The following is a 24,087-nucleotide window of genomic DNA, read 5'->3' as shown; positions in this document are numbered from 1 at the left end:
AATCAGAACATAATTATATTATTATATAAAAAATTTAAATAAAAATTAATAAAAAAATTAATTCATAATAATAAAAAAATTATTAATATAAAATAAAATAAAAAATTATTAAAATAAAGAATTTATAAAAATAAATTTTAAAAATATTAAATATTAAAAAAACAACTTATAAACGTGTTATAAATTTTTTTGAAATTAGTTAGTTATTTAGTTAGTTAGTTAGTTAGTTAGTTAGTTAGTTAGTTAGTAGTTAGTTAGTTAGTTGTAGTTAGTTAGTTAGTTTAGTTAGTTAGTTAGTTAGTTAGTTAGTTAGTTAGTAGTTAGTTAGTTAGTTAGTTAGTAGTAGTTAGTTAGTTAGTTAGTTAGTTAGTTAGTTAGTTAGTTAGTAGTAGTTAGTTAGTTAGTTAGTTAGTTAGTTAGTTAGTTAGTTAGTTAGTTAGTTAGTTAGTTAGTTAGTAGTTAGTTAGTTAGTTAGTTAGTTAGTTAGTAGTTAGTAGTTAGTTAGTTAGTTAGTTAGTTAGTTAGTTAGTTAGTTAGTTAGTAGTTAGTTAGTTAGTTAGTTAGTAGTAGTTAGTTAGTAGTAGTTAGTTAGTTAGTCGTTAGTAGTCGTTAGTTAGTTAGTTAGTTAGTTAGTTAGTTAGTTAGTTAGTTAGTTAGTTAGTTAGTTCGTTAGTTAGTTAGTTAGTTAGTTAGTTAGTTAGTTAGTTAGTTAGTTAGTTAGTTAGTTAGTTTAGTTTAGTAGTTAGTTAGAGTTAGTTAAATTTTTAAAAAATGTTTACAATCATCTTCTTAAAGTTTTTGCTACATTTTTGCTTTCCACTGTTGTTTTACTTTCGAATTTAATACAAATTTAAAAAAATTAATAGGTTCATTGATTTATCTGTCTAAACAACTATTAATCTTTCAAGAGTATAATGATAATTTTATTTAATTGGCAATTATGCTGCAGACAGTTTCGAATCAGCTAATGTTATTAAAAAATTAGTTAATATTAATAATTTGTTTATGTAATTTAAAGGTAAATATGAAAATGACAATAAAAAATTTCATTATATCTGTCAAATTTTTAAGGAAATTTTTTTTTTTTTTTGAGAAATATTAATTTTCATTTTTATTACTTTGATGTTTTGGCAATTTTTTCCTTAAGTCTTAAGGGATAAAGAAAATCAAAAATAGAAAATCATTTATTATTTTTTTTTCACTCTTAATTTTTTTTTTTTTAAATAATAAATTTTTATTGGTTTTTTTTGTTAAAAATGTTTCTACTAAGTGCATACCCCTATTAGAATTATAAGATCTCTATTTATTAGAAGAACAGCTCCATATCGTACTCATTTAAATATTGCTCTCCTGTTTTTCTTACTCCTTAAAAGCAGCAGCATTCAATTGATATCTCATTGTTTACAACAAAAATATTTGAATGAAATGGCAGTTAAAACAACAACATATTGCGTGGCAGGGCTGGAAAAATTTAATTGTTCTAGTTCAGTTCTAGTTCAGTTCTAGTTCTAGTTCTAGTTCAGTTCTAGTTCAGTTCTAGTTCAGTTCTAGTTCAGTTCTAGTTCAGTTCTAGTTCAGTTCTAGTTCATTCTAGTTCAGTTCTAGTTCAGTTCTAGTTCAGTTCTAGTTCAGTTCTAGTTCAGTTCTAGTTCAGTTCTAGTTCAGTTCTAGTTCAGTTCTAGTTCAGTTCTAGTTCTAGTTCAGTTCTAGTTCAGTTCTAGTTCAGTTCTAGTTCAGTTCTAGTTCAGTTCTAGTTCAGTTCTAGTTCAGTTCTAGTTCAGTTCTAGTTCAGTTCTAGTTCAGTTCTAGTTCTGTTCTAGTTCTGTTCTAGTTCTGTTCTAGTTCTGTTCTAGTTCTGTTCTAGTTCTGTTCTAGTTCTGTTCTAGTTCTGTTCTAGTTCTGTTCTAGTTCTGTTCTAGTTCTAGTTCTCTTCCAGTTATGTTCTGTTTCAGTGCTATTTCCTTTCTCAAATTTCCATCCCTGTATTTTTGTTGTTGTTTTTAGCAAAATGTAAACATTCCTTATGAATCCAACATATGTTAATCTGAATATTTTCTGGGAGAGTTTATAGATGAGGGTGTGTGTTTTGTTTTTGTTATTTTATGAGTACTTTTATCAATTGTCTCCCTCTCAATTGTATAAACCGTTAATTTACTTATAAGGGATAATTGTTGTTGGTTTATTGTTGCTGTTTTTTCATTTATATATAAATTGTATTTGTATTTTTTGTTTTCATTGTTAGAAAAAAGAGGAAGTTTAGATGGGAGCGTATATCCCCCCTTATTTTGTTTTTAAAGAGCGGATTTTTAATTGAAATTTTTCACTGTTAATGAAATTTGATTAAGTAATTGTTTGTTTGTGACACTCACGCTCTCTCTCTCTCTCCCATTTGATTGTATTTTGTTGATAATATTTGGTTGTAATTTCGTAAATTAATGTAAACTTTGAACTTGTTTTTTGTTAGAAAAATGATAAAGAAAAGGGGGATTTTTTAAAAAATATGGATGGATATTTTGAGTTAAAAAGAAACTTTTTTTAAAAGAAGACTCTACTTTAAAAGTTTTCATTGTTTTAAAGAACTGCTTTATGCTAATTTGTAATTTTTTGCTGAGTTTTTCATTTTATTGCGTATTTTGCATTTCTTTTTTATTTAATTTTTTTATTGTTATTTGTATTCGAGGGATCTGAGTACTTGGGGTTTATTTTAATGATCATTCTTGTTGGTGGATTTTTTTGTTCTTATTTTTTTTTTTTTGTTGAGAGAGAGCACAATTTTCCTCCATATTTGTTTTGTTTGGCGTGTGTTTTTTTCTTCAGCTCTGTTTATTACTCGCAGGGGGTTCGTGAGTAGTTTGGGTAGTGTTAACCGTGAATTTAGTTAGCGAAGATCGCATTTTTTAAATTGATTAAACGTGAGGCAGAGTAGACATAATTTTTTTCTAATTTAAATCAAATTAAATTAAAAGAAAAAAAAAATTATTAAAAAAATCAATAAAAAAAAGTAAAAGAAAAAACAAATATAAGTTAATTAATAATATCAACAAACAAAATAAATAAATGCACAAATTATTAAAAAAAAATAAATAGAAATTATTTAAAAAATAAACACCACAAGTAAATAAAAACACAAAAAAGTAAATGAAACAAATAAATTAATAAAAAAAAGTCAATAAATGATTTAAAATTTAAATTAAAAGTTTGATTATGAAAGAAATTCTTAAATAAATAGTAAAAACGAATTAAAAAATATCAAATACAATCCATAAAAAATTAAAAAAAAAATATTTATATTAAAAATAAAATTTATAGTAAAAAAAAATAAAAACAAAAATTTTGTGAAATTCTTGAGAAATCCTAATAAAAGCGATAACAATTTCTCATTCAAATAATTGGGCGAATAATAAATTTTGACATACAGAAATGATTCATAAAAGAAAGAAAATTTTATTAACAAAATATTTATTAAAGGAAACAAATAAAAGTTTTAAAAAATATAAACAAAAATATTTTATTATTTAAAAAATAAAATTAAAAAAAAAAAAATAATTTTGTATAAAATTTCTATTCTATTTCAGTTCTAGTTCGGTTATATTTCTGTTCTAATTCTGTTCAAGTTCAGTTCTAATTCAATTCTAGTTCAGTTCTAGTTCAGTTCTAGTTCAGTTCTAGTTCAGTTCTAGTTCAGTTCTAGTTCAGTTCTAGTTCAGTTCTAGTTCAGTTCTAGTTCAGTTCTAGTTCAGTTCTAGTTCAGTTCTAATTCAATTCTAGTTCAGTTCTAGTTCAGTTCTAGTTCAGTTCTAGTTCAGTTCTAGTTCAGTTCTAGTTCAGTTCTAGTTCAGTTCTAGTTCAGTTCTAGTTCAGTTCTAGTTCAGTTCTAGTTCAGTTCTAGTTCAGTTCTAGTTCAGTTCTAGTTCAGTTCTAGTTCAGTTCTAGTTCAGTTCTAGTTCAGTTCTAGTTCAGTTCTAGTTCAGTTCTAGTTCAGTTCTAGTTCAGTTCTAGTTCAGTTCTAGTTCAGTTCTAGTTCAGTTCTAGTTCAGTTCTAGTTCAGTTCTGTTCTAGTTCTGTTCTAGTTCTTTTCTAGTTCTGTTCTAGTTCTGTTCTAGTTCTGTTCTAGTTCTGTTCTAGTTCTGTTCAAGCTCTGTTCTAGTTCTGTTCTAGTTCTGTTCTAGTTCTGTTCTAGTTCTGCTCTAGTTCTGTTCTATTTCTGTTCTAGTTCTGTTCTAGTTCTGTTCTAGTTCTGTTCTAGTTCTGTTCTAGTTCTGTTCTAGTTCTGTTCTAGTTCTGTTCTAGTTCTGTTCTAGTTCTGTTCTAGTTCTGTTCTAGTTCTGTTCTAGTTCTGTTCTAGTTCTGTTCTAGTTCTGTTCTAGTTCTGTTCTAGTTCTGTTCTAGTTCTGTTCTAGTTCTGTTCTAGTTCTGTTCTAGTTCTGTTCTAGTTCTGTTCTAGTTCTGTTCTAGTTCTGTTCTAGTTCTGTTCTAGTTCAGTTCTAGTTCAGTTCTAGTTCAGTTCTAGTTCAGTTCTAGTTCAGTTCTAGTTCAGTTCTAGTTCAGTTCTAGTTCAGTTCTAGTTCAGTTCTAGTTCAGTTCTAGTTCAGTTCTAGTTCAGTTCTAGTTCAGTTCTAGTTCAGTTCTAGTTCAGTTCTAGTTCAGTTCTAGTTCAGTTCTAGTTCAGTTCTAGTTCAGTTCTAGTTCAGTTCTAGTTCAGTTCTAGTTCAGTTCTAGTTCAGTTCTAGTTCAGTTCTAGTTCAGTTCTAGTTCAGTTCTAGTTCAGTTCTAGTTCAGTTCTAGTTCCGTTCTAGCTCATTCTTTACAAAAAACCTAATGAAAATTCATATTGGCGTTATTTTTAAACAAGTAAAATTATGATTTAAATTTTTTATTTTGATTTTTAAGACCTTGAACTTAAACAAATTCTAGAAAACGATTCATTAATCTTTTTCTAACAAAAAAGCTTATAGAAAGACAAAAACTAAAAAAATCACCTAAATAGACAATTTCATAATTATATTGACAAAAACCGATAAGAATTTTTTGGTATTATCAATTTTATTATACAAAAAATAATTTCTAATAAAATTATTTCCCTACAAGTATTTCTCTTAAGTTTTCATTTCATTTGTTAATAAAAATTTCAAAACCTTTTTTTCCTAAAGATTTCACTACTAAAAAGCTGTAATAAATTTCACTTTTTCTTTTAACTTAATTTATGCATGTTTATTAACACTGCAAAAATATAAAAGAAAAACTATTTTTTTTTTTGGTTTTTAATTACTATATAGAAATTATTAAATTGTAATGGCAAAAACTTTAATCCACATAATAAAATAATGTATAATAATAAATATTTAATTAAAAGCTTAAGTTAAAAAGATAGACACCAATAAAATTTAAATACAATACAAGTGTATTTTTTTCTATTAATAAAATGCAAATTTAATGCAATACCTTTGAGTGAGTTATAAAATTGTATGTTGAAATTTCTCTTCGGAAAAAAATAGAAAGAAAAAAATGAAAAAATTAACAAATAAAATCACGCAAAAATTTAATTGATATGTTTATTTAAATTTTTATAAAATCACATAAGCAACGTCTCTGAAAATAAATCAAGACAAATCTAGATTAGCACACTATCAACTGGAGTAGAGACTAGACTATATATATTAAACAATAGTTGAGACTATAGACATATCTATATCAATACTATAGACTTATCTATAGTCCAGACTATAGACTTGTCTATGTCCAGAATATAGACTTGGCTATAGTCCAGACTATAGACTTGTCTATAGTCCAGACTATAGACTTGTCTATAGTCCAGATGATACACTTGTCTATAGTCTAGATTATAGACGTGTCTATAGTCTAGATTATAGACGTGTCTATAGTCTAGATTATAGACTTGTCTATAGTCCAGACTATAGACTTATCTATAGTCCAGATGATACACTTGTCTATAGCCCAGACTATAGACTTGTCTATAGTACGGAATATAGACTTGTCTATAGTCCAGACTATAGACTTGCCTGTACTCCAAACTATAGACTTGTCTATAGTCCAGACTATAGACTTATCTATAGTCCAGACTATAGACTTGTCTATAGTCTATACTTGTCTATAGTCCAGACTGTAGACTTGTCTATAGTCCAGACTATAGACTTGTCTATAGTCTATACTTGTCTATAGTCCAGACTATAGACTTGTGTATAGTCCAGACTATAGACTTGTGTATAGGCCAGACTATAGACTTGTCTATAGTCCAGACTATAGACTTGTCTATAGTCCAGACTATAGACTTGTCTATAGTCCAGACTATAGACTTGTCTATAGTCCAGACTATAGACTTGTCTATAGTCCAGACTATAGACTTGTCTATAGTCCAGACTATAGACTTGTCTATAGTCCAGACTATAGACTTGTCTATAGTCCAGACTATAGACTTGTCTATAGTCCAGACTATAGACTTGTCTATAGTCCAGACTATAGACTTGTCTATAGTCTGGACTATAGAAGAAGGTAATTTTTTTTTATGAAAAAAAACATAATTTAACGCTTCATGACTTTGGACAAGAAAACCCGAAAAAACATGTTTAGGAATCAAGAAAAAACTAATTCTGAAAATGTTTAGTACATACAAATCCATGTGTCCGTCCGTCCCACCATTTCTAAGTCCGTCCTTCCGTTTGTCTCTCCGTCCGTCTGTCCATTCCCCAGCAACATTTAAAAGGTGTAATATGACTGGAAATTGTATTTTAATATGTTCTTTTTTTATTATTCTTTAAAAATAATATTTCTAAAAATTTTCTTTATTTTTCTTATAGTTTGAAAGTATGTATGACAGCCAACCAGCTAAAGAACTTTCTAATGCAAAAAGGCGGAAGTCATGCGCTGCACATTAAGGTAGTTGCAGTCTCGTCAGTTGTTATTCATTGTTTGTTTCAATTTTGTTTTATAACTAAAGGGGGAGGTTGAAAAAATATGATTTTTTTCAAATTACATGTGCAGTCACGTGGATTTGTAATAAAAAATAATTGCCTTAATAAGTTATAATAACAAAAAAAGAACCTTAGTAGAAGAACAGAAGAATCTTTTAAAAGAGGAAAGAAAATTGTTTGGAACATTAATTGAATTTGTTGAAAATTGTAGGCAATGGATAATTGTTACAAGTGTTTTTTTGGGACAGTATCTTGAAATGGTGTGGAATCGAGACTATATAGTACAGACAATAGTCCAGTCTATAGTACAGACTATAGTCCACACTGTAGTATAGACTATAGCCCAACTATAGCATAGACTATAGTCCAAACTTAGTATAGACTATGGTCCAGACTATAGTATAGACTATGGTCCAGACGATAGCATAGACTATGGTCCAGACTATAGCATAGACTATAGTATAGACTATAGTCCAGATTATAATACAGACTATAGTCCAAACTGTAGCATAGACTATAGTCCAAACTATAGTATAGATTATGGTCCAGACTATAGTATAGACTATGGTCCGGACTATAGTATAGACTATGGTCAAGACTATAGTCCAGACTATAGCATAGACTATGGTCCAGACCATAGCATAGACTATGTTCCAGACTATAGTCCAGACTATAGTACAGACTATATTCTTGATTATAGTACAGACTATAGTTCAGACCATAGCATAGACTATAGTCCTGATTATAGTATAGACTATAGCCCAGACTATAGTATAGACTATAGCCCACACTATATATACACTATGGTCCAGACTATACTATAGACTATGGTCCAGACTATAGTATAGACTATGGTCCAGACTATAGTATAGATTATGGTCCAGACTATAGTATAGACTATGGTCCAGACTATAGTACAGACTATAGCTCAGACTATAGCATAGATTATCGTCCTGATTATAGTATAGACTATAGCCGAGACTATAGTATAGACTACAGCCCAGACTATAGTATAGACTATAGTCCAGACTGCAATATAGACTATAGTCCAGGCTATAGTATAGACTATAATATACACTATGGTCCAGACTATAGTATAGACTAGGGTCCAGACTATAGTATAGACCATGGTCCAGACTGTAGTACAGACTATAGACAAGTCTATAATCTGGACTATAGACAAGTCTATAATCTGGACTATAGACAAGTCTATAATCTGGACTATAGTCTGGACTATAGACTTGTCTATAGTCCAGATGATACACTTGTCTATAGTCTAGATTATAGACGTGTCTATAGTCTAGATTATAGACGTGTCTATAGTCTAGATTATAGACTTGTCTATAGTCCAGACTATAGACTTATCTATAGTCCAGATGATACACTTGTCTATAGCCCAGACTATAGACTTGTCTATAGTACGGAATATAGACTTGTCTATAGTCCAGACTATAGACTTGCCTGTACTCCAAACTATAGACTTGTCTATAGTCCAGACTATAGACTTATCTATAGTCCAGACTATAGACTTGTCTATAGTCTATACTTGTCTATAGTCCAGACTGTAGACTTGTCTATAGTCCAGACTATAGACTTGTCTATAGTCTATACTTGTCTATAGTCCAGACTATAGACTTGTGTATAGTCCAGACTATAGACTTGTGTATAGGCCAGACTATAGACTTGTCTATAGTCCAGACTATAGACTTGTCTATAGTCCAGACTATAGACTTGTCTATAGTCCAGACTATAGACTTGTCTATAGTCCAGACTATAGACTTGTCTATAGTCCAGACTATAGACTTGTCTATAGTCCAGACTATAGACTTGTCTATTGTCCAAACTATAGACTTGTCTATAGTCCAGATTATAGACTTGTCTATTGTCCAAACTATAGACTTGTCTATAGTCCAGATTATAGACTTGTCTATAGTCTGGACTATAGACAAGTCTATAGTCTGGACTATAGACAAGTCTATAGTCCAGATTATAGACTTGTCTATAGTCCAGATTATAGACTTGTCTATAGTCCAGATTATAGACTTGTCTATAGTCCAGATTATAGACTTGTCTATAGTCCAGATTATAGATTTGTCTATAGGCGAGACTATAGACTTGTGTATAGGCGAGACTATAGACTTGTGTATAGTCCAGACTATAGACTTGTCTATAATCCAGACTATAGACTTGTCTATAATCCAGACTATAGACTTGTCTATAGTCCAGACTATAGACTTGTCTATAGTCCAGACTATAGACTTGTCTATAGTCCAGACTATAGACTTGTCTATAGTCCAGACTATAGACTTGTCTATAGTCCAGACTATAGACTTGTCTATAGTCCAGACTATAGACTTGTCTATAGGCCAGACTATAGACTTGTCTATAGTCCAGACTATAGACTTGTCTATAGTTCAGACTATAGACTTGTCTATAGTCCAGACTATAGACTTGTCAATAGTCCAGACTATAGACTTGTCTATAGTCCAGACTATATACTAGTCTATAGTCCATACTATGGACTTGTCTATAGTCCAGACTATGGACTTGTCTATAGTCCACACTATAGACTTGTCGATAGTCCAGACTATAGATTTGTCTATAGTCCAGTCTATAGACTTGCCTATAGTTCAGTCTATAGACTTGTCTCTAGTCTAGACTATGGACTTGTCTCCAGTCCAGTCCAGACTATAGATTTGTCTATAGTCCAGACTATGGACTTGTCTATAGTCCAGACTATGGACTTGTCTATAGTCCACACTATAGACTTGTCTATAGGCCAGACTATAGATTTGTCTATAGTCCAGACTATGGCCTTGTCTCTAGTCCAGACTATAGACTTGTCTATAGCACAGACTATAGACCAGAATATAATGTAGACTATAGACTAAAGTCATGTCTGTGGATTAACCTATAATAAAAACTAATGGCCGGTTTTAGGCCGTAGTTGTAGGAATTTGTTTCTATTATTACTGCAACAAAATTTACAAGAGACACAAATGATGTTAAGACTGTCTTAGTTCTGTTAAGCATAAAAATTATTTCTATTTATTATAGTAGAATTTTTAAAACGGTCATCTTTGATAAATACATATTTATGACACAATATGCTTGAGCACATAGTATTGTTGTCTACTTGGCCTCAAGACAATTTAATTATGAAAAGTGATCTAATATTTTGTTATTTAGTATATATTTTTTTTTTATTTCTATAGACAAACACTCATAAAAATTTATCAATTATTCTAAGATGATTCAAAATTTTGCAGGCCTTTGCCAGCAGATGTTAAGAGTTTAACGCAAAATTTATTATGATTTCAAATTCAAGGCAAAAATTTGAATATGAAATGAAAAAAAAGAGACTCATTAACTACATAAAGAAAATAAAATACTATAAACAAATTTATTTGAAAATTTCAAACAAATTAAAGTGAATCAGTTAGAGGAAATTGACGCATCTTTTTGTAGATGAAAAATTGTACTAGAAACACAACAAATTCATAATATGTAAGAATTTTTTACTCAGCGGTATGAAATTGTTTTCTTTATATAAAAGGGTAAAAAAAATAGTATAAATTGTCTTCATAGTGATCATGATTATTACGTTACAAATGATGATCATTTGAGTGGCCATTTATTTTAATTAATAAAAATTCTTTTGTGTTTGTTTTAATTAAAATTTATTTTGCGAGAATTGCAAATTGAGTCATAAGAATTGAGTCTTGAGAATAGAAAAAAGATGATATATGACATGTCTTGACCCTCGTTTAGAACCCTAAATAGACTGAAATCTGCACTCTAGAGGTGACAATAGTGTAGACTTCTAGTGTAGAGTATATTCTGGACTATTGTTTGTGTATTGACTAGACTATATACTTGCTATAGTCTAGTATGTAATCTGAGACATAGGCTGATCTCTACTCGGGACAGGACTATAGTCTCTACTATAGATAGGACTGTTGTTTGTACTAAAGACTATACTATAGTCTGGACTATAGCCTATACTATTGTCTGGACTATAGTCTATACCACAGTCTATAACATAGTCTAAACTGTAGGCTAGACCATAGTCTATACTATAGTCTGGACTAAAGTCTATGCTATTGTCTTAACTATAGTCTATACTATAGTCTATAACATAGTCTGAAATATAGTCTATACTGTAGTCTGAACCATAGTCTATACTTTAGTCTGTACCATAGTCAATACTATAGTCTGGACTATAGTCTATACTGTAGTCTGGACTATAATCTATACTATAGTCTATACTATAGTCTATACTATAGTCTGTACTACAGTCTGGACCATGGTCTATACTATAGTCTGGACCCTAGTCTATACTATAGTCTGGACCATAGTGTATATTATAGTCTATACTATAGCCTGGACTATAGTCTATATTGCAGTCTGGACTATAGTCTATACTATAGTCTGGGCTGTAGTCTATACTATAGTCTCGGCTATAGTCTATACTATAATCAGGACGATAATCTATGCTATAGTCTGAGCTATAGTCTGTACTATAGTCTGGACCATAGTCTATACTATAGTCTGGACCATAATCTATACTATAGTCTGGACCATAGTCTATACTATAGTCTGGACCATAGTCTATAGTATAGTCTGGACCATAGTGTATATATAGTGTGGGCTATAGTCTATACTATAGTCTGGGCTATAGTCTATACTATAATCAGGACTATAGTCTATGCTATGGTCTGAACTATAGTCTGTACTATAATCAAGAATATAGTCTGTACTATAGTCTGGACTATAGTCTGGAACATAGTCTATGCTATGGTCTGGACCATAGTCTATGCTATAGTCTGGACTATAGTCTTGACCATAGTCTATACTATAGTCCGGACCATAGTCTATACTATAGTCTGGACCATAATCTATACTATAGTTTGGACTATAGTCTATGCTATAGTTTGGACTATAGTCTGTATTATAATCTGGACTATAGTCTATACTATAGTCTATGCTATAGTCTGGACCATAGTCTATGCTATCGTCTGGACCATAGTCTATACTATAGTCTGGACCATAGTCTATACTAAGTTTGGACTATAGTCTATGCTATAGTTGGGCTATAGTCTATACTACAGTGTGGACTATAGTCTGTACTATAGACTGGACTATTGTCTGTACTATATAGTCTCGATTCCACACCATTTCAAGATACTGTCCCAAAAAAACACTTGTAACAATTATCCATTGCCTACAATTTTCAACAAATTCAATTAATGTTCCAAACAATTTTCTTTCCTCTTTTAAAAGATTCTTCTGTTCTTCTACTAAGGTTCTTTTTTTGTTATTATAACTTATTAAGGCAATTATTTTTTATTACAAATCCACGTGACTGCACATGTAATTTGAAAAAAATCATATTTTTTCAACCTCCCCCTTTAGTTATAAAACAAAATTGAAACAAACAATGAATAACAACTGACGAGACTGCAACTACCTTAATGTGCAGCGCATGACTTCCGCCTTTTTGCATTAGAAAGTTCTTTAGCTGGTTGGCTGTCATACATACTTTCAAACTATAAGAAAAATAAAGAAAATTTTTAGAAATATTATTTTTAAAGAATAATAAAAAAAGAACATATTAAAATACAATTTCCAGTCATATTACACCTTTTAAATGTTGCTGGGGAATGGACAGACGGACGGAGAGACAAACGGAAGGACGGACTTAGAAATGGTGGGACGGACGGACACATGGATTTGTATGTACTAAACATTTTCAGAATTAGTTTTTTCTTGATTCCTAAACATGTTTTTTCGGGTTTTCTTGTCCAAAGTCATGAAGCGTTAAATTATGTTTTTTTTCATAAAAAAAAATTACCTTCTTCTTTTGTTTTAAATAAAAAAAAGTGTAAAAAGCCAGTTGAATATTTTGTAGTTTTTGCTATTATTTTGTAGTTTTTGCTATTATTGTTTGTACCCTTAAGTTTATTATTACATGAACATGATTTTATTCTAGTTTTTTACATTTTCTTTTAAACCAACCATGCAGCCAGCCAGTTAGCCAACTAACTAACAAGTTTTTTTTGTTTTCTTTCCAAGATTTTCCACCAGTTAAAGCCTGGTTTTTGTTAAAAGTAGTAGTTTTACTGCAAAACTACTTTTAGTAGCCTCAAACATAAGGCTACTTACTTACAGCTCTTAACAATTGTACGCTTTTTTTCATTTCTTTATATTGTTGCAGAAAATTTTTAGTTTTTAGCAAAAATCTTGTATCTAGCATCTAATTGTTTTGTATTGCACGCTCCGTTGATTTAAATAAAGAACTTAAAAAATGTTAACAACAACTGCAATTGGTTGTTGTGTTAAAACAAAACCTCTAAAATGTAATAATAAACTATAGAAAACAAAAATTAAAACAATCTTCTCAAAAGTGGTTGAAAATAACTATTCTAACAAAATTAAAACAGTGATGGCCAAACTATCACACGTAGCTTTACAATTCTTCTATTAAAGACTGGTTTGCTTTGCCTAGTTAAACATACCAAAGTTGCCCCTGTACACAGCATTTGTAAGAAATGCCCCTAACAGCTTTAAACTAACAATTTGTTTTATGTTCATACTTTGTAATAAATTCAAGTTTATAATAAATTTGATACCTTTTTGTTCAAACTTAAATTGAAGATTTCAATCAAAATATCATTAATAAGAAAAAATTTGAAATAAATTAGAAAATGTTGCAGCAAAATAAACAATTTATTATAGAATGGAATTTCTGTAATCAAATATCTTAAATTCTTAACTACAAACTGAACTAAAGGTCAGACAATGGACTAGACTATATACTACTATAGACTAAACTATAGACTAGACTAAAGACTAAACTATAGACTAGACTAAAGACTAGACTATAGACTAGACTATAGACTAGACTATAGACTAGACTATAGACTAGACTATAGACTAGACTATAGACTAGACTATAGACTAGACTATAGACTAGACTATAGGCTAGACTAGACTATAGACTAGACTATAGACTAGACTATAGACTAGACTATAGACTAGACTATAGACTAGACTATAGACTAGACTATAGACTAGACTATAGACTAGACTATAGACTAGACTATAGACTAGACTATAGACTAGACTATAGACTAGACTATAGACTAGACTATAGACTAGACTATAGACTAGACTATAGACTAGACTATAGACTAGACTATAGACTAGACTATAGACTAGACTATAGACTAGACTATAGACTAGACTATAGACTAGACTATAGACTAGACTATAGACTAGACTATAGACTAGACTATAGACTAGACTATAGACTAGACTATAGACTAGACTATAGACTAGACTATAGACTAGACTATAGACTAGACTATAGACTAGACTATAGACTAGACTATAGACTAGACTATAGACTAGACTATAGACTAGACTATAGACTAGACTATAGACTAGACTATAGACTATACTATAGACTAGACTATAGACTACACTATAGACTAGACTATAGACTACACTATAGACTAGACTATAGACTACACTATAGACTAGACTATAGACTAGACTATAGACTAGACTATAGACTAGACTATAGACTAGACTATAGACTAGACTATAGACTAGACTATAGACTAGACTATAGACTAGACTATAGACTAGACTATAGACTAGACTATAGACTAGACTATAGACTAGACTATAGACTAGACTATAGACTAGACTATAGACTAGACTATAGACTAGACTATAGACTAGACTATAGACTAGACTATAGACTAGGACTATAGACTAGACTATAGACTAGACTATAGACTAGACTATGACTAGACTATAGACTAGACTATAGACTAGACTATAGACTAGACTATAGACTAGGACTATAGACTAGACTATAGACTAGACTATAGACTAGACTATAGACTAGACTATAGACTAGACTATAGACTAGACTATAGACTAGACTATAGACTAGACATAGACTAGACTATAGACTAGACTATTAGACTAGACTATAGACTAGACTATAGACTAGACTATAGACTAGACTATAGACTAGACTATAGACTAGACTATAGACTAGACTATAGACTAGACTATAGACTAGACTATAGACTAGACTATAGACTAGACTATAGACTAGACTTAGACTAGACTATAGACTAGACTATAGACTAGCTAGACTAGACTATAGACTAGACTATAGACTAGACTATAGACTAGACTATAGACTAGACTATAGACTAGACTATAGACTAGACTATAGACTAGACTATAGACTAGACTATAGACTAGACTATAGACTAGACTATAGACTAGACTATAGACTAGACTATAGACTAGACTATAGACTAGACTATAGACTAGACTATAGACTAGACTATAGACTAGACTATAGACTAGACTATAGACTAGACTATAGACTAGACTATAGACTAGACTATAGACTAGACTATAGACTAGACTATAGACTAGACTATAGACTAGACTATAGACTAGACTATAGACTAGACTATAGACTAGACTATAGACTAGACTATAGACTAGACTATAGACTAGACTATAGACTAGACTATAGACTAGACTATAGACTAGACTATAGACTAGACTATAGACTAGACTATAGACTAGACTATAGACTAGACTATAGACTAGACTATAGACTAGACTATAGACTAGACTATAGACTAGACTATAGACTAGACTATAGACTAGACTATAGACTAGACTATAGACTAGACTATAGACTAGACTATAGACTAGACTATAGACTAGACTATAGACTAGACTATAGACTAGACTATAGACTAGACTATAGACTAGACTATAGACTATACTATAGACTAGACTATAGACTACACTATAGACTAGACTATAGACTACACTATAGACTAGACTATAGACTACACTATAGACTAGACTATAGACTAGACTATAGACTAGACTATAGACTAGACTATAGACTAGACTATAGACTAGACTATAGACTAGACTATAGACTAGACTATAGACTAGACTATAGACTAGACTATAGACTAGACTATAGACTAGACTATAGACTAGACTATAGACTAGACTATAGACTAGACTATAGACTAGACTATAGACTAGACTATAGACTAGACTATAGACTATACTATAGACTAGACTATAGACTAGCTATAGACTAGACTATAGACTAAACTATAGACTAGACTATAGACTAGACTATAGACTAGACTATAGACTAGACTATAGACTAGACTATAGACTATAGACTAGACTTTAGACTAGACTATAGACTAGACTATAGACTAGACTATAGACTAGACTATAGACTAGACTATAGACTAGACTATAGACTAGACTATAGACTAGACTATATACTAGACTATAGACTAGACTATAGACTAGACTATAGACTAGACTATAGACTAGACTATAAACTAGACTATAGACTAGACTATAGACTAGACTATAAACTAGACTATAGACTAGACTATAGACTAGACTATAGACTAGACTATAGACTAGACTATAGACTAGACTATAGACTAGACTATAGACTAGACTATAGACTAGACTATAGACTAGACTATAGACTAGACTATAGACTAGACTATAGACTAGACTATAGACTAGACTATAGACTAGACTATAGACTAGACTATAGACTAGACTATAGACTAGACTATAGACTAGACTATAGACTAGACTATAGACTAGACTATAGACTAGACTATAGACTAGACTATAGACTAGACTATAGACTAGACTATAGACTAAACTATAGACTAGACTATAGACTAGACTATAGACTAGACTATAGACTAGACTATAGACTAGACTATAGACTAGACTATAGACTAGACTATAGACTAGACTATAGACTAGACTATAGACTAGACTATAGACTAGACTATAGACTAGACTATAGACTAGACTATAGACTAGACTATAGACTAGACTATAGACTAGACTATAGACTAGACTATAGACTAGACTATAGACTAGACTATAGACTAGACTATAGACTAGACTATAGACTAGACTATAGACTAGACTATAGACTAGACTATAGACTAGACTATAGACTAGACTATAGACTAGACTATAGACTAGACTACAGACTAGACTATAGACTAGACTATAGACTAGACTATAGACTAGACTATAGACTAGACTATAGACTAGACTATAGACTAGACTATAGACTAGACTATAGACTAGACTATAGACTAGACTATAGACGAGACTATAGACTAGACTATAGACTAGACTATAGACTAGACTATAGACTAGACTATAGACTAGACTATAGACTAGACTAGACTAGAACTATAGACTAGACTATAGACTAGGACTATAGACTAGACTATAGACTAGTACTATAGTCTAGACTCTAGACTAGTCTCTAGTCTATAGTCTCTAGTCTATAGTCTAGTCTATAGTCTAGTCTATAGTCTAGTCTATAGTCTAGTCTATAGTCTAGTACTATAGTACTAGGACTATAGACTAGACTATAGACTAGACTATAGACTAGACTATAGACTAGACTATAGACTAGACTATAGACTAGACTATAGACTAGACTATAGAACTAGACTATAGGACTAGACTATAGACTAGACTATAGACTAGACTATAGACTCGACTATAGACTAGACTATAGACTAGACTATAGACTAGACTATAGACTAGACTATAGGACTAGAATATAGACTATACTATAGACTATACTATAGACTATACTATAGGACTAGACTATAGACTAGACTATAGACTAGACTATAGACTAGACTATAGACTAGACTATAGACTAGACTATTAGACTAGACTATAGACTAGACTATAGACTAGACTATAGACTAGACTATAGACTAGACTATAGACTAGATTATAGACTAGATTATAGACTAGATTATAGACTAGATTATAGACTAGACTATAGACTACACTATAGACTAGATTATATACTACACTATACACTACACTATAGACTACACTATAAACTGGACTAGACTATGGATCGAAAGTTTTGTTTGATTTTAAAAATTTTACCTTTTAATTAAAAACTTTTAAAAATTACTTTTCTTTTTTTATAAAAAAAAAATGTGAAACAAATTAACACTATTTATTACGTTGCAAACATTCGTTGACTTTATTAAACCACAAACAATTATTTCAAATTACAATTAATTTTAAAGCCAAAACCAACTGACAAATGACATGTTGGTGAAGATGAGAAAATAGAAAATTGAAAAAACGAACTAACGAACGAACGGCCTTCAATAATTAAAACCAACTTAATAATGATTATAATGAAGACGACTATGACTAGTCAATTAACAATATGTATTTTTCTTTTAAACTATTATTATGAAAATGAAAACAAACATATTAAAGTTTATTGTTAGTTTTTTGATTTTGTCATTTGCAGTTTAGAGTAGCTGTTGTTGTTGTTGTTTTTTTATAACATACCAACAACTTTCACTTAACTCACGTTTTTGTGTAGAAAAAATAACTCATGAATTCCTAGTGTGTGTTTTTTTTAACTGGCAATTTTTGTTAGGAATTTTTTTGGCATTGTTAAGAGGATTTTAGCCAGAAAATATGTAACTGAACTGATTGTCAGCAAGTGTAGACGTTTTAAAAATTTCCAAAAAATTTCCTGAGAAATAAAACTAATTTTAGCTAATTTTTTTAATTAATGTAAAACTGTTTTTAATTTTTTAAAATTTAAATAATTTTCATTTTAAGAAAACTTCCTGTTTTGTGTTAATAAACGTCACGTGTAGTTTGTTTTTGTGTGGTTTTTGTGAAATTTTTATAAAGGTGGGTTTAATGGATTTTTATCTAGACTTCAAGGCAACCAAGCAGAAATTTTAATTATTTTTGTAATATCAACCAACTACCAGCTAAAACAACTTAACTCCACCACAAATTTGCTGTCTTGCATCTGGTTTGACCATAATAGTTTTAAAAAAGAGGGAAAAATGTTGCCAGCCGCCTACAATGGCCAGTTGTTATACGTAGCAAATAAAAGACAATTTTATTTCATTGATATTTGTTGTTGTTATTATATTTCTTTAATAAACATTTTGTAATCTTAATAATATTTAGGTAATCACAGCAAAACTAGTCAAATATAATAGAAATTATTATTAAATATAAATTTTTTACAGTTAATAATGAGGTCACGTTTGTATGCAATTAAATAAGAAATTATTATTAAAGTAAAAAATGTACCAAAAGTAAATTTTCTCTCATTATAAAGTTAATTTTTACAAAAGTACCAAATTTGATAAAAGTACCAAAACTCTGCTAAGTTTTCAAAATATCTTTACAGAATTGTTCAATATCATGAGATAATGAAAATTTTAAAGATTTTTATACAAAATATGCTTTTGTTTGAAAATATGCAAAAATAGGCTTTCTTAAATTTGGGAAATTTGTCTTCAAAATTGTTGAAAATAAACAAGAAAAGCGTTTTATACAAAATATGCTTTTATTTGAAAATATGCCAAAATATGCTTTCGTAAAATTACGAAATTCTTACACAAAATTGTTGAAAAGAAACAAAAAAAATCGTTAGATATTGAAATTTTAATGATTTTTATACAAAATATGCCTTTATTTGAAAATATGCCAAAATATGCTTTCATAAATTTACGAACTTTTGGTACAAAATTGTTAAAAATGACCAAATCTAATAATAATATGCTAGAATCTAGAAAATTTTAGCAAAATATGCCATTATTCAAAAATATGCCAAAATATGCTTTCATAAATTTACGAAATTTTCGTACAAAATTGTTAAAAATTAACAAGATAATCGTAAGGTATTAAAATCTAAACGATATTGTGCTAAAATCTAGGAATTTTTGGGCAAAATATACCTTTAATAGAAAATGTGCAAAAATATGCTTTAATAAATTTACGAAATTTTGGTTTGAAGTTATTGAAAATTAACAAGATGATCATGTTGTACTGAAATCTGGTGATATTATGCTAAAATAAAGGAAATTTTTGCAAAATATGCCTTTTTTTAAAATATGCCAAAATATGCTTTAATAAATTTACGAAATTTTGGTACAAAATTTTTTAAAATTACCAAATCTAATGATAATATTCTAAAATCTATGAAATTTTTACAAAATATGCCTTTATTTTAAAATATGCCAAAATATGCTTTCATAAATTTACGAAATTTTGGTACAAAATTGTTGAAAATTAACAAGATAATCGTGAGATATTAAAATTTGAAAGATATTATGCTAAAATCTAGAAAATTTTCGCAAAATATGCCTTTTTTTGATAATATGCCCAAATATGCTTTTATAAATTTACGAAATTTTGGTACAAATTTGCTGAAAACTATCAAGATAATCGTAAGGTATTAAAATCTAAACGATTTTATGCTAAAATCTAAACGATTTTATGCTAAAATCTAAACGATTTTATGCCAAAATCTAGAAAATTTTAGCAAAATATGCCTTTATTCAAAAATATTCCAAAATATGCTCTCATAAATTTACGAAATTTTGCTACAAAATTGATGAAAATTAACAAGATGATCATTTGGTACTCAAATCTGATGATATTATTCTAAAATCCAGGAAATTTTTACAAAATATGCCTTTATTTTAAAATATGCCAAAATATGCTCTTATAAATTTGCGAAATTTTGGTACAAAATTGTTGAAAATTAACAAGTTAATCGTGAGTTATTAAAATCTGAACGATAATATGCTAAAATCTAGGAATTTCTGGGCAAAATATGCCTTTAATAGAAAATATGCAAAAATATGCTTTATTAAATTTAGGAAATTTTGGTACAAAATTGTTGAAAATTAAGAAGTTAATCGAGAGATATTCAAATCTGAATGATATTATGCTAAAATCTAGGAATTTCCGAGCAAAATATGCCTTTAATAAAAAATATGCCAAAATATGCTTTCAGAAATTTATGAAATTTTATTAAAAATTAACGAGATAATCGTGAGATATTATAATCTGAACGATATTAAGCTAAAATCTAGGTATTTTTGGGCAAAATATGCCTTTATACAAAAATATGCTAAAATATGCTCTCTTAAATTCTTACTATTTCTTTGCAAATTTATTGGTAATTAAGGCGGGCAGTGTTAGGTACTTAAATTTTGATGATTTTAGCTTAACATATGTCTTTTATATTAAAATATGCTTTCATAAATTATCAAAATTTTGTTGCGTTATTAAAATCTTCCTAATTTTAGGCTAAATTCTATACAATTTTAGCAAAATATGGCTTTATTTTGAAATATGCTAAAATATGCTTTCTTAAATTTACGATATTTTAATCCAAATTTGTTTACAATAAACAAGAAAATCATGAGATATACAAATTACAATAAAAAACTACACCTTTGAAGCATAATATTACGAATTTTCTAGCTTTCTCTTGTGAATCAAACTAAAAGAAATAGAAAAAGAAGTGAAAAAGTAAAACAATTCAATTAATCACATTTTAATACGAAACTAAAAGTTAAAGTGATCTGTGTAATTAATTAGTTTGTTTTAATTATTTTTATAGAAATCTTCAATTTTAATTAAAATTTTATTTAAAAAAACATGTAAAAATTGTTTGATTATAAAAACAAAAAAAATTTCTTTAAAAGTCTTCCAACAAAAACTAGTGCCTTAAAAAAAACTTAAATAAATACTCAACAAAAAACAACACCCGCCCTAACAACAACAACAAAAAGCAAACTCTCAACTAAATCATGAGTAGTCAACCCGCCAGTCAACCGGATAGTATCGATTTGGCCTATGATATGTGGGCTGGACAATTTGAATTTGTAGGCCCAACAACATCAACTGCAACAAACAGCTCTTCATCGACAACATCATCTAACAATCAAAAGAAATCCTTACTTAATAATACTCTTAAATTTGGAGATCGTTCAGCTAGTCATAAACTATCGAATGAAAGTTTAGAAGATTTAAATTTAAACTTTAACAATCCCACAAACAATACACAAGCCTATTCCCTAGGTTGTGGCAGTGTTGGTGGTTACGAAACAGATTATAGTAAACATCCTCCTATACTTATCGATCAAGAGACATTTCTTAGTTTAAATCCACAAGATTTTGATGATATTGTGCCATCGGGTCCAAATTCCCTAATATTTATCGATAATAAACTAGTGGATACAGAGTGTAATAATAACAATAACAATAATCATAATAAAATTATTAATTACGAAAGTTTAACTAATAAATGTAATAATAAAACAAATAATACCAATACAAACGGTTTTAAATTGGAAAATTTGAAAAATTTTAAAAATAAATTAATCTGTGATTACGAGGAAAAGGCCCTAAGTGAGAATAATAACAACAACAATAGCAAAATGAATGGCATCAGTTTGGAAATGTGTGAAAATTTAAATGAACAAGTAAGCAAAACTTTTTAAAATAAAAATTTTCATAAATTTTAAATTTTATACAAAAAATTTTAATTAATAAGCAATAAAACTTGTTTAAAATTGTTTTAAAAACTAAAGTCTATGAAAATCTAATGATTTTACAGAAATATGCTTTTATGCATTTTCAATTTTTTTTTCTATAAAAACAAACGTGAAATAGTCAAAAATACTTATTCTGGCGAAATTCTATGAATGTTTGACAATTTAAGTAAATATGCTAAAATATGCTTTCTATATTTTATGTCTATATTGTGTTAAAATGTTTTATAAATGGTCTAGAAAAGTTATTTAAGCTAAAATTTATGAAAATCCCACGAATTAACAGGAATATGCCAAAATATGCTTTTAAAAACAAAATATGCTTTAATTTTTTTACAGGTTTTATTGTAAAGACAGTAAAAATATGGTTAAAATTAATTATTCTAGCAAAATTCTATGATAATCTGATGATTTGGATGAAATATGCGAAAATATGCTTTTTAAGCAAAAATATGCTTTAAGTTTTTTAGGCCTATTTTGTTAAAAAACATCAAGAAATAGTCACAAATTGTTATTTTAACGAAATTCTATTAAAATCTAATGAATTTAGTTAAATATGCTCAAATATGCTTTTTAAGCAAAAATATGCTTTAAGCTTTTTAAGATTTTTTCATTAAAAGCAGTCGAAAAATGATCAAAATTAATTATTCTAGCAAAATTATATGATTATCTGATAATTTACAGAAATATGCGAAAATATGCTTTTTATGCCAAAATATGCTTTAAATTTTTTAGGCCTATTTTGTTAAAAAAACATCAAGAAATAGTCACAAATTGTTATTTTAACGAAATTCTATTAAAATCTAATGAATTTATTTAAATATGCGCCTTTTAAGCAAAAATATGCTTTGAGTTTTTGAGGCCTTTTTGTTAAAAAACATCAGGAAATAGTCACAAATTGTTAATTTAACAAAATTCCATTAAAATCTAATGAATTTAGTTAAATATTCCCAAATATGCTTTCTAAGCTAAAATATGCTTTTGACATTTAATGTCAATTTTATGTGAAAATAAGAGATAATTAGTATAAATTGCTATTTTAGCTGAAATATATGAAAATCTAACATATTAACAGAAATATGCTCAAATATGCTTTTTAAGCAAAAATATGCTTTGCATATTTTCTGTAAAAATAAAAGGAAAATGATCTAAAATTGATATTTTATCATAATATTATGAAAATCAAACGATTTTACAGAATTTTGCTCAAATATGCTTTTTAAGCAAAAATATGCTTTCCAATTTTTAAAAGAAAGTAAAGGGAAAATGATTTAAAGTTTCTATTTAAGCTAAAATCTATGAAAATCTTAACAAATTCATGGAAAAATGCCAAAATATGCTCTTAAAGCATATTAGCATATTCTAACTATTTGGTGTGGAAATATGCTAAATTTTACAAAAGTAATTGTTATGGTTACTTTTTAACACTTCTAGCAGATTTTTGGGAATTTTTTGCTTCAAATATGCAAATTTTTAGGGAATTTGCTAAAATATGCTCTAAAAAATAAAAAGCATATTTTTAAATATGTGTGTTATCTTTACAGAAATTCATTCAACTCATTTTCGAGGATATTTTGCTTTAAATATATAATTTAGCAAATATGCTAAAATATGCTCTACCATAATAAAAAGCATATTATCGCAAATTACTAAATTCCTTTTAAATATGCATTTTTAAG

At 28.9% G+C, this 24,087-nt stretch overlaps 1 pseudogene; it reads left to right on the top strand.

Annotated features, from left to right (window-relative positions):
- Nucleotides 1-2,708: 2,708 nt before the first annotated feature.
- Nucleotides 2,709-24,087, top strand: part of LOC119613168 — a 37,169-nt pseudogene continuing 15,790 nt past the window's right edge.

Source organism: Lucilia sericata, unplaced genomic scaffold (genome assembly GCF_015586225.1).
Source record: "Lucilia sericata isolate MDLA Ls3-8-SP2 unplaced genomic scaffold, ASM1558622v1 Contig001994F_arrow, whole genome shotgun sequence".
Taxonomy (NCBI): domain Eukaryota; kingdom Metazoa; phylum Arthropoda; class Insecta; order Diptera; family Calliphoridae; genus Lucilia; species Lucilia sericata.
This window is presented reverse-complemented; position numbering and strand designations above follow the sequence as displayed.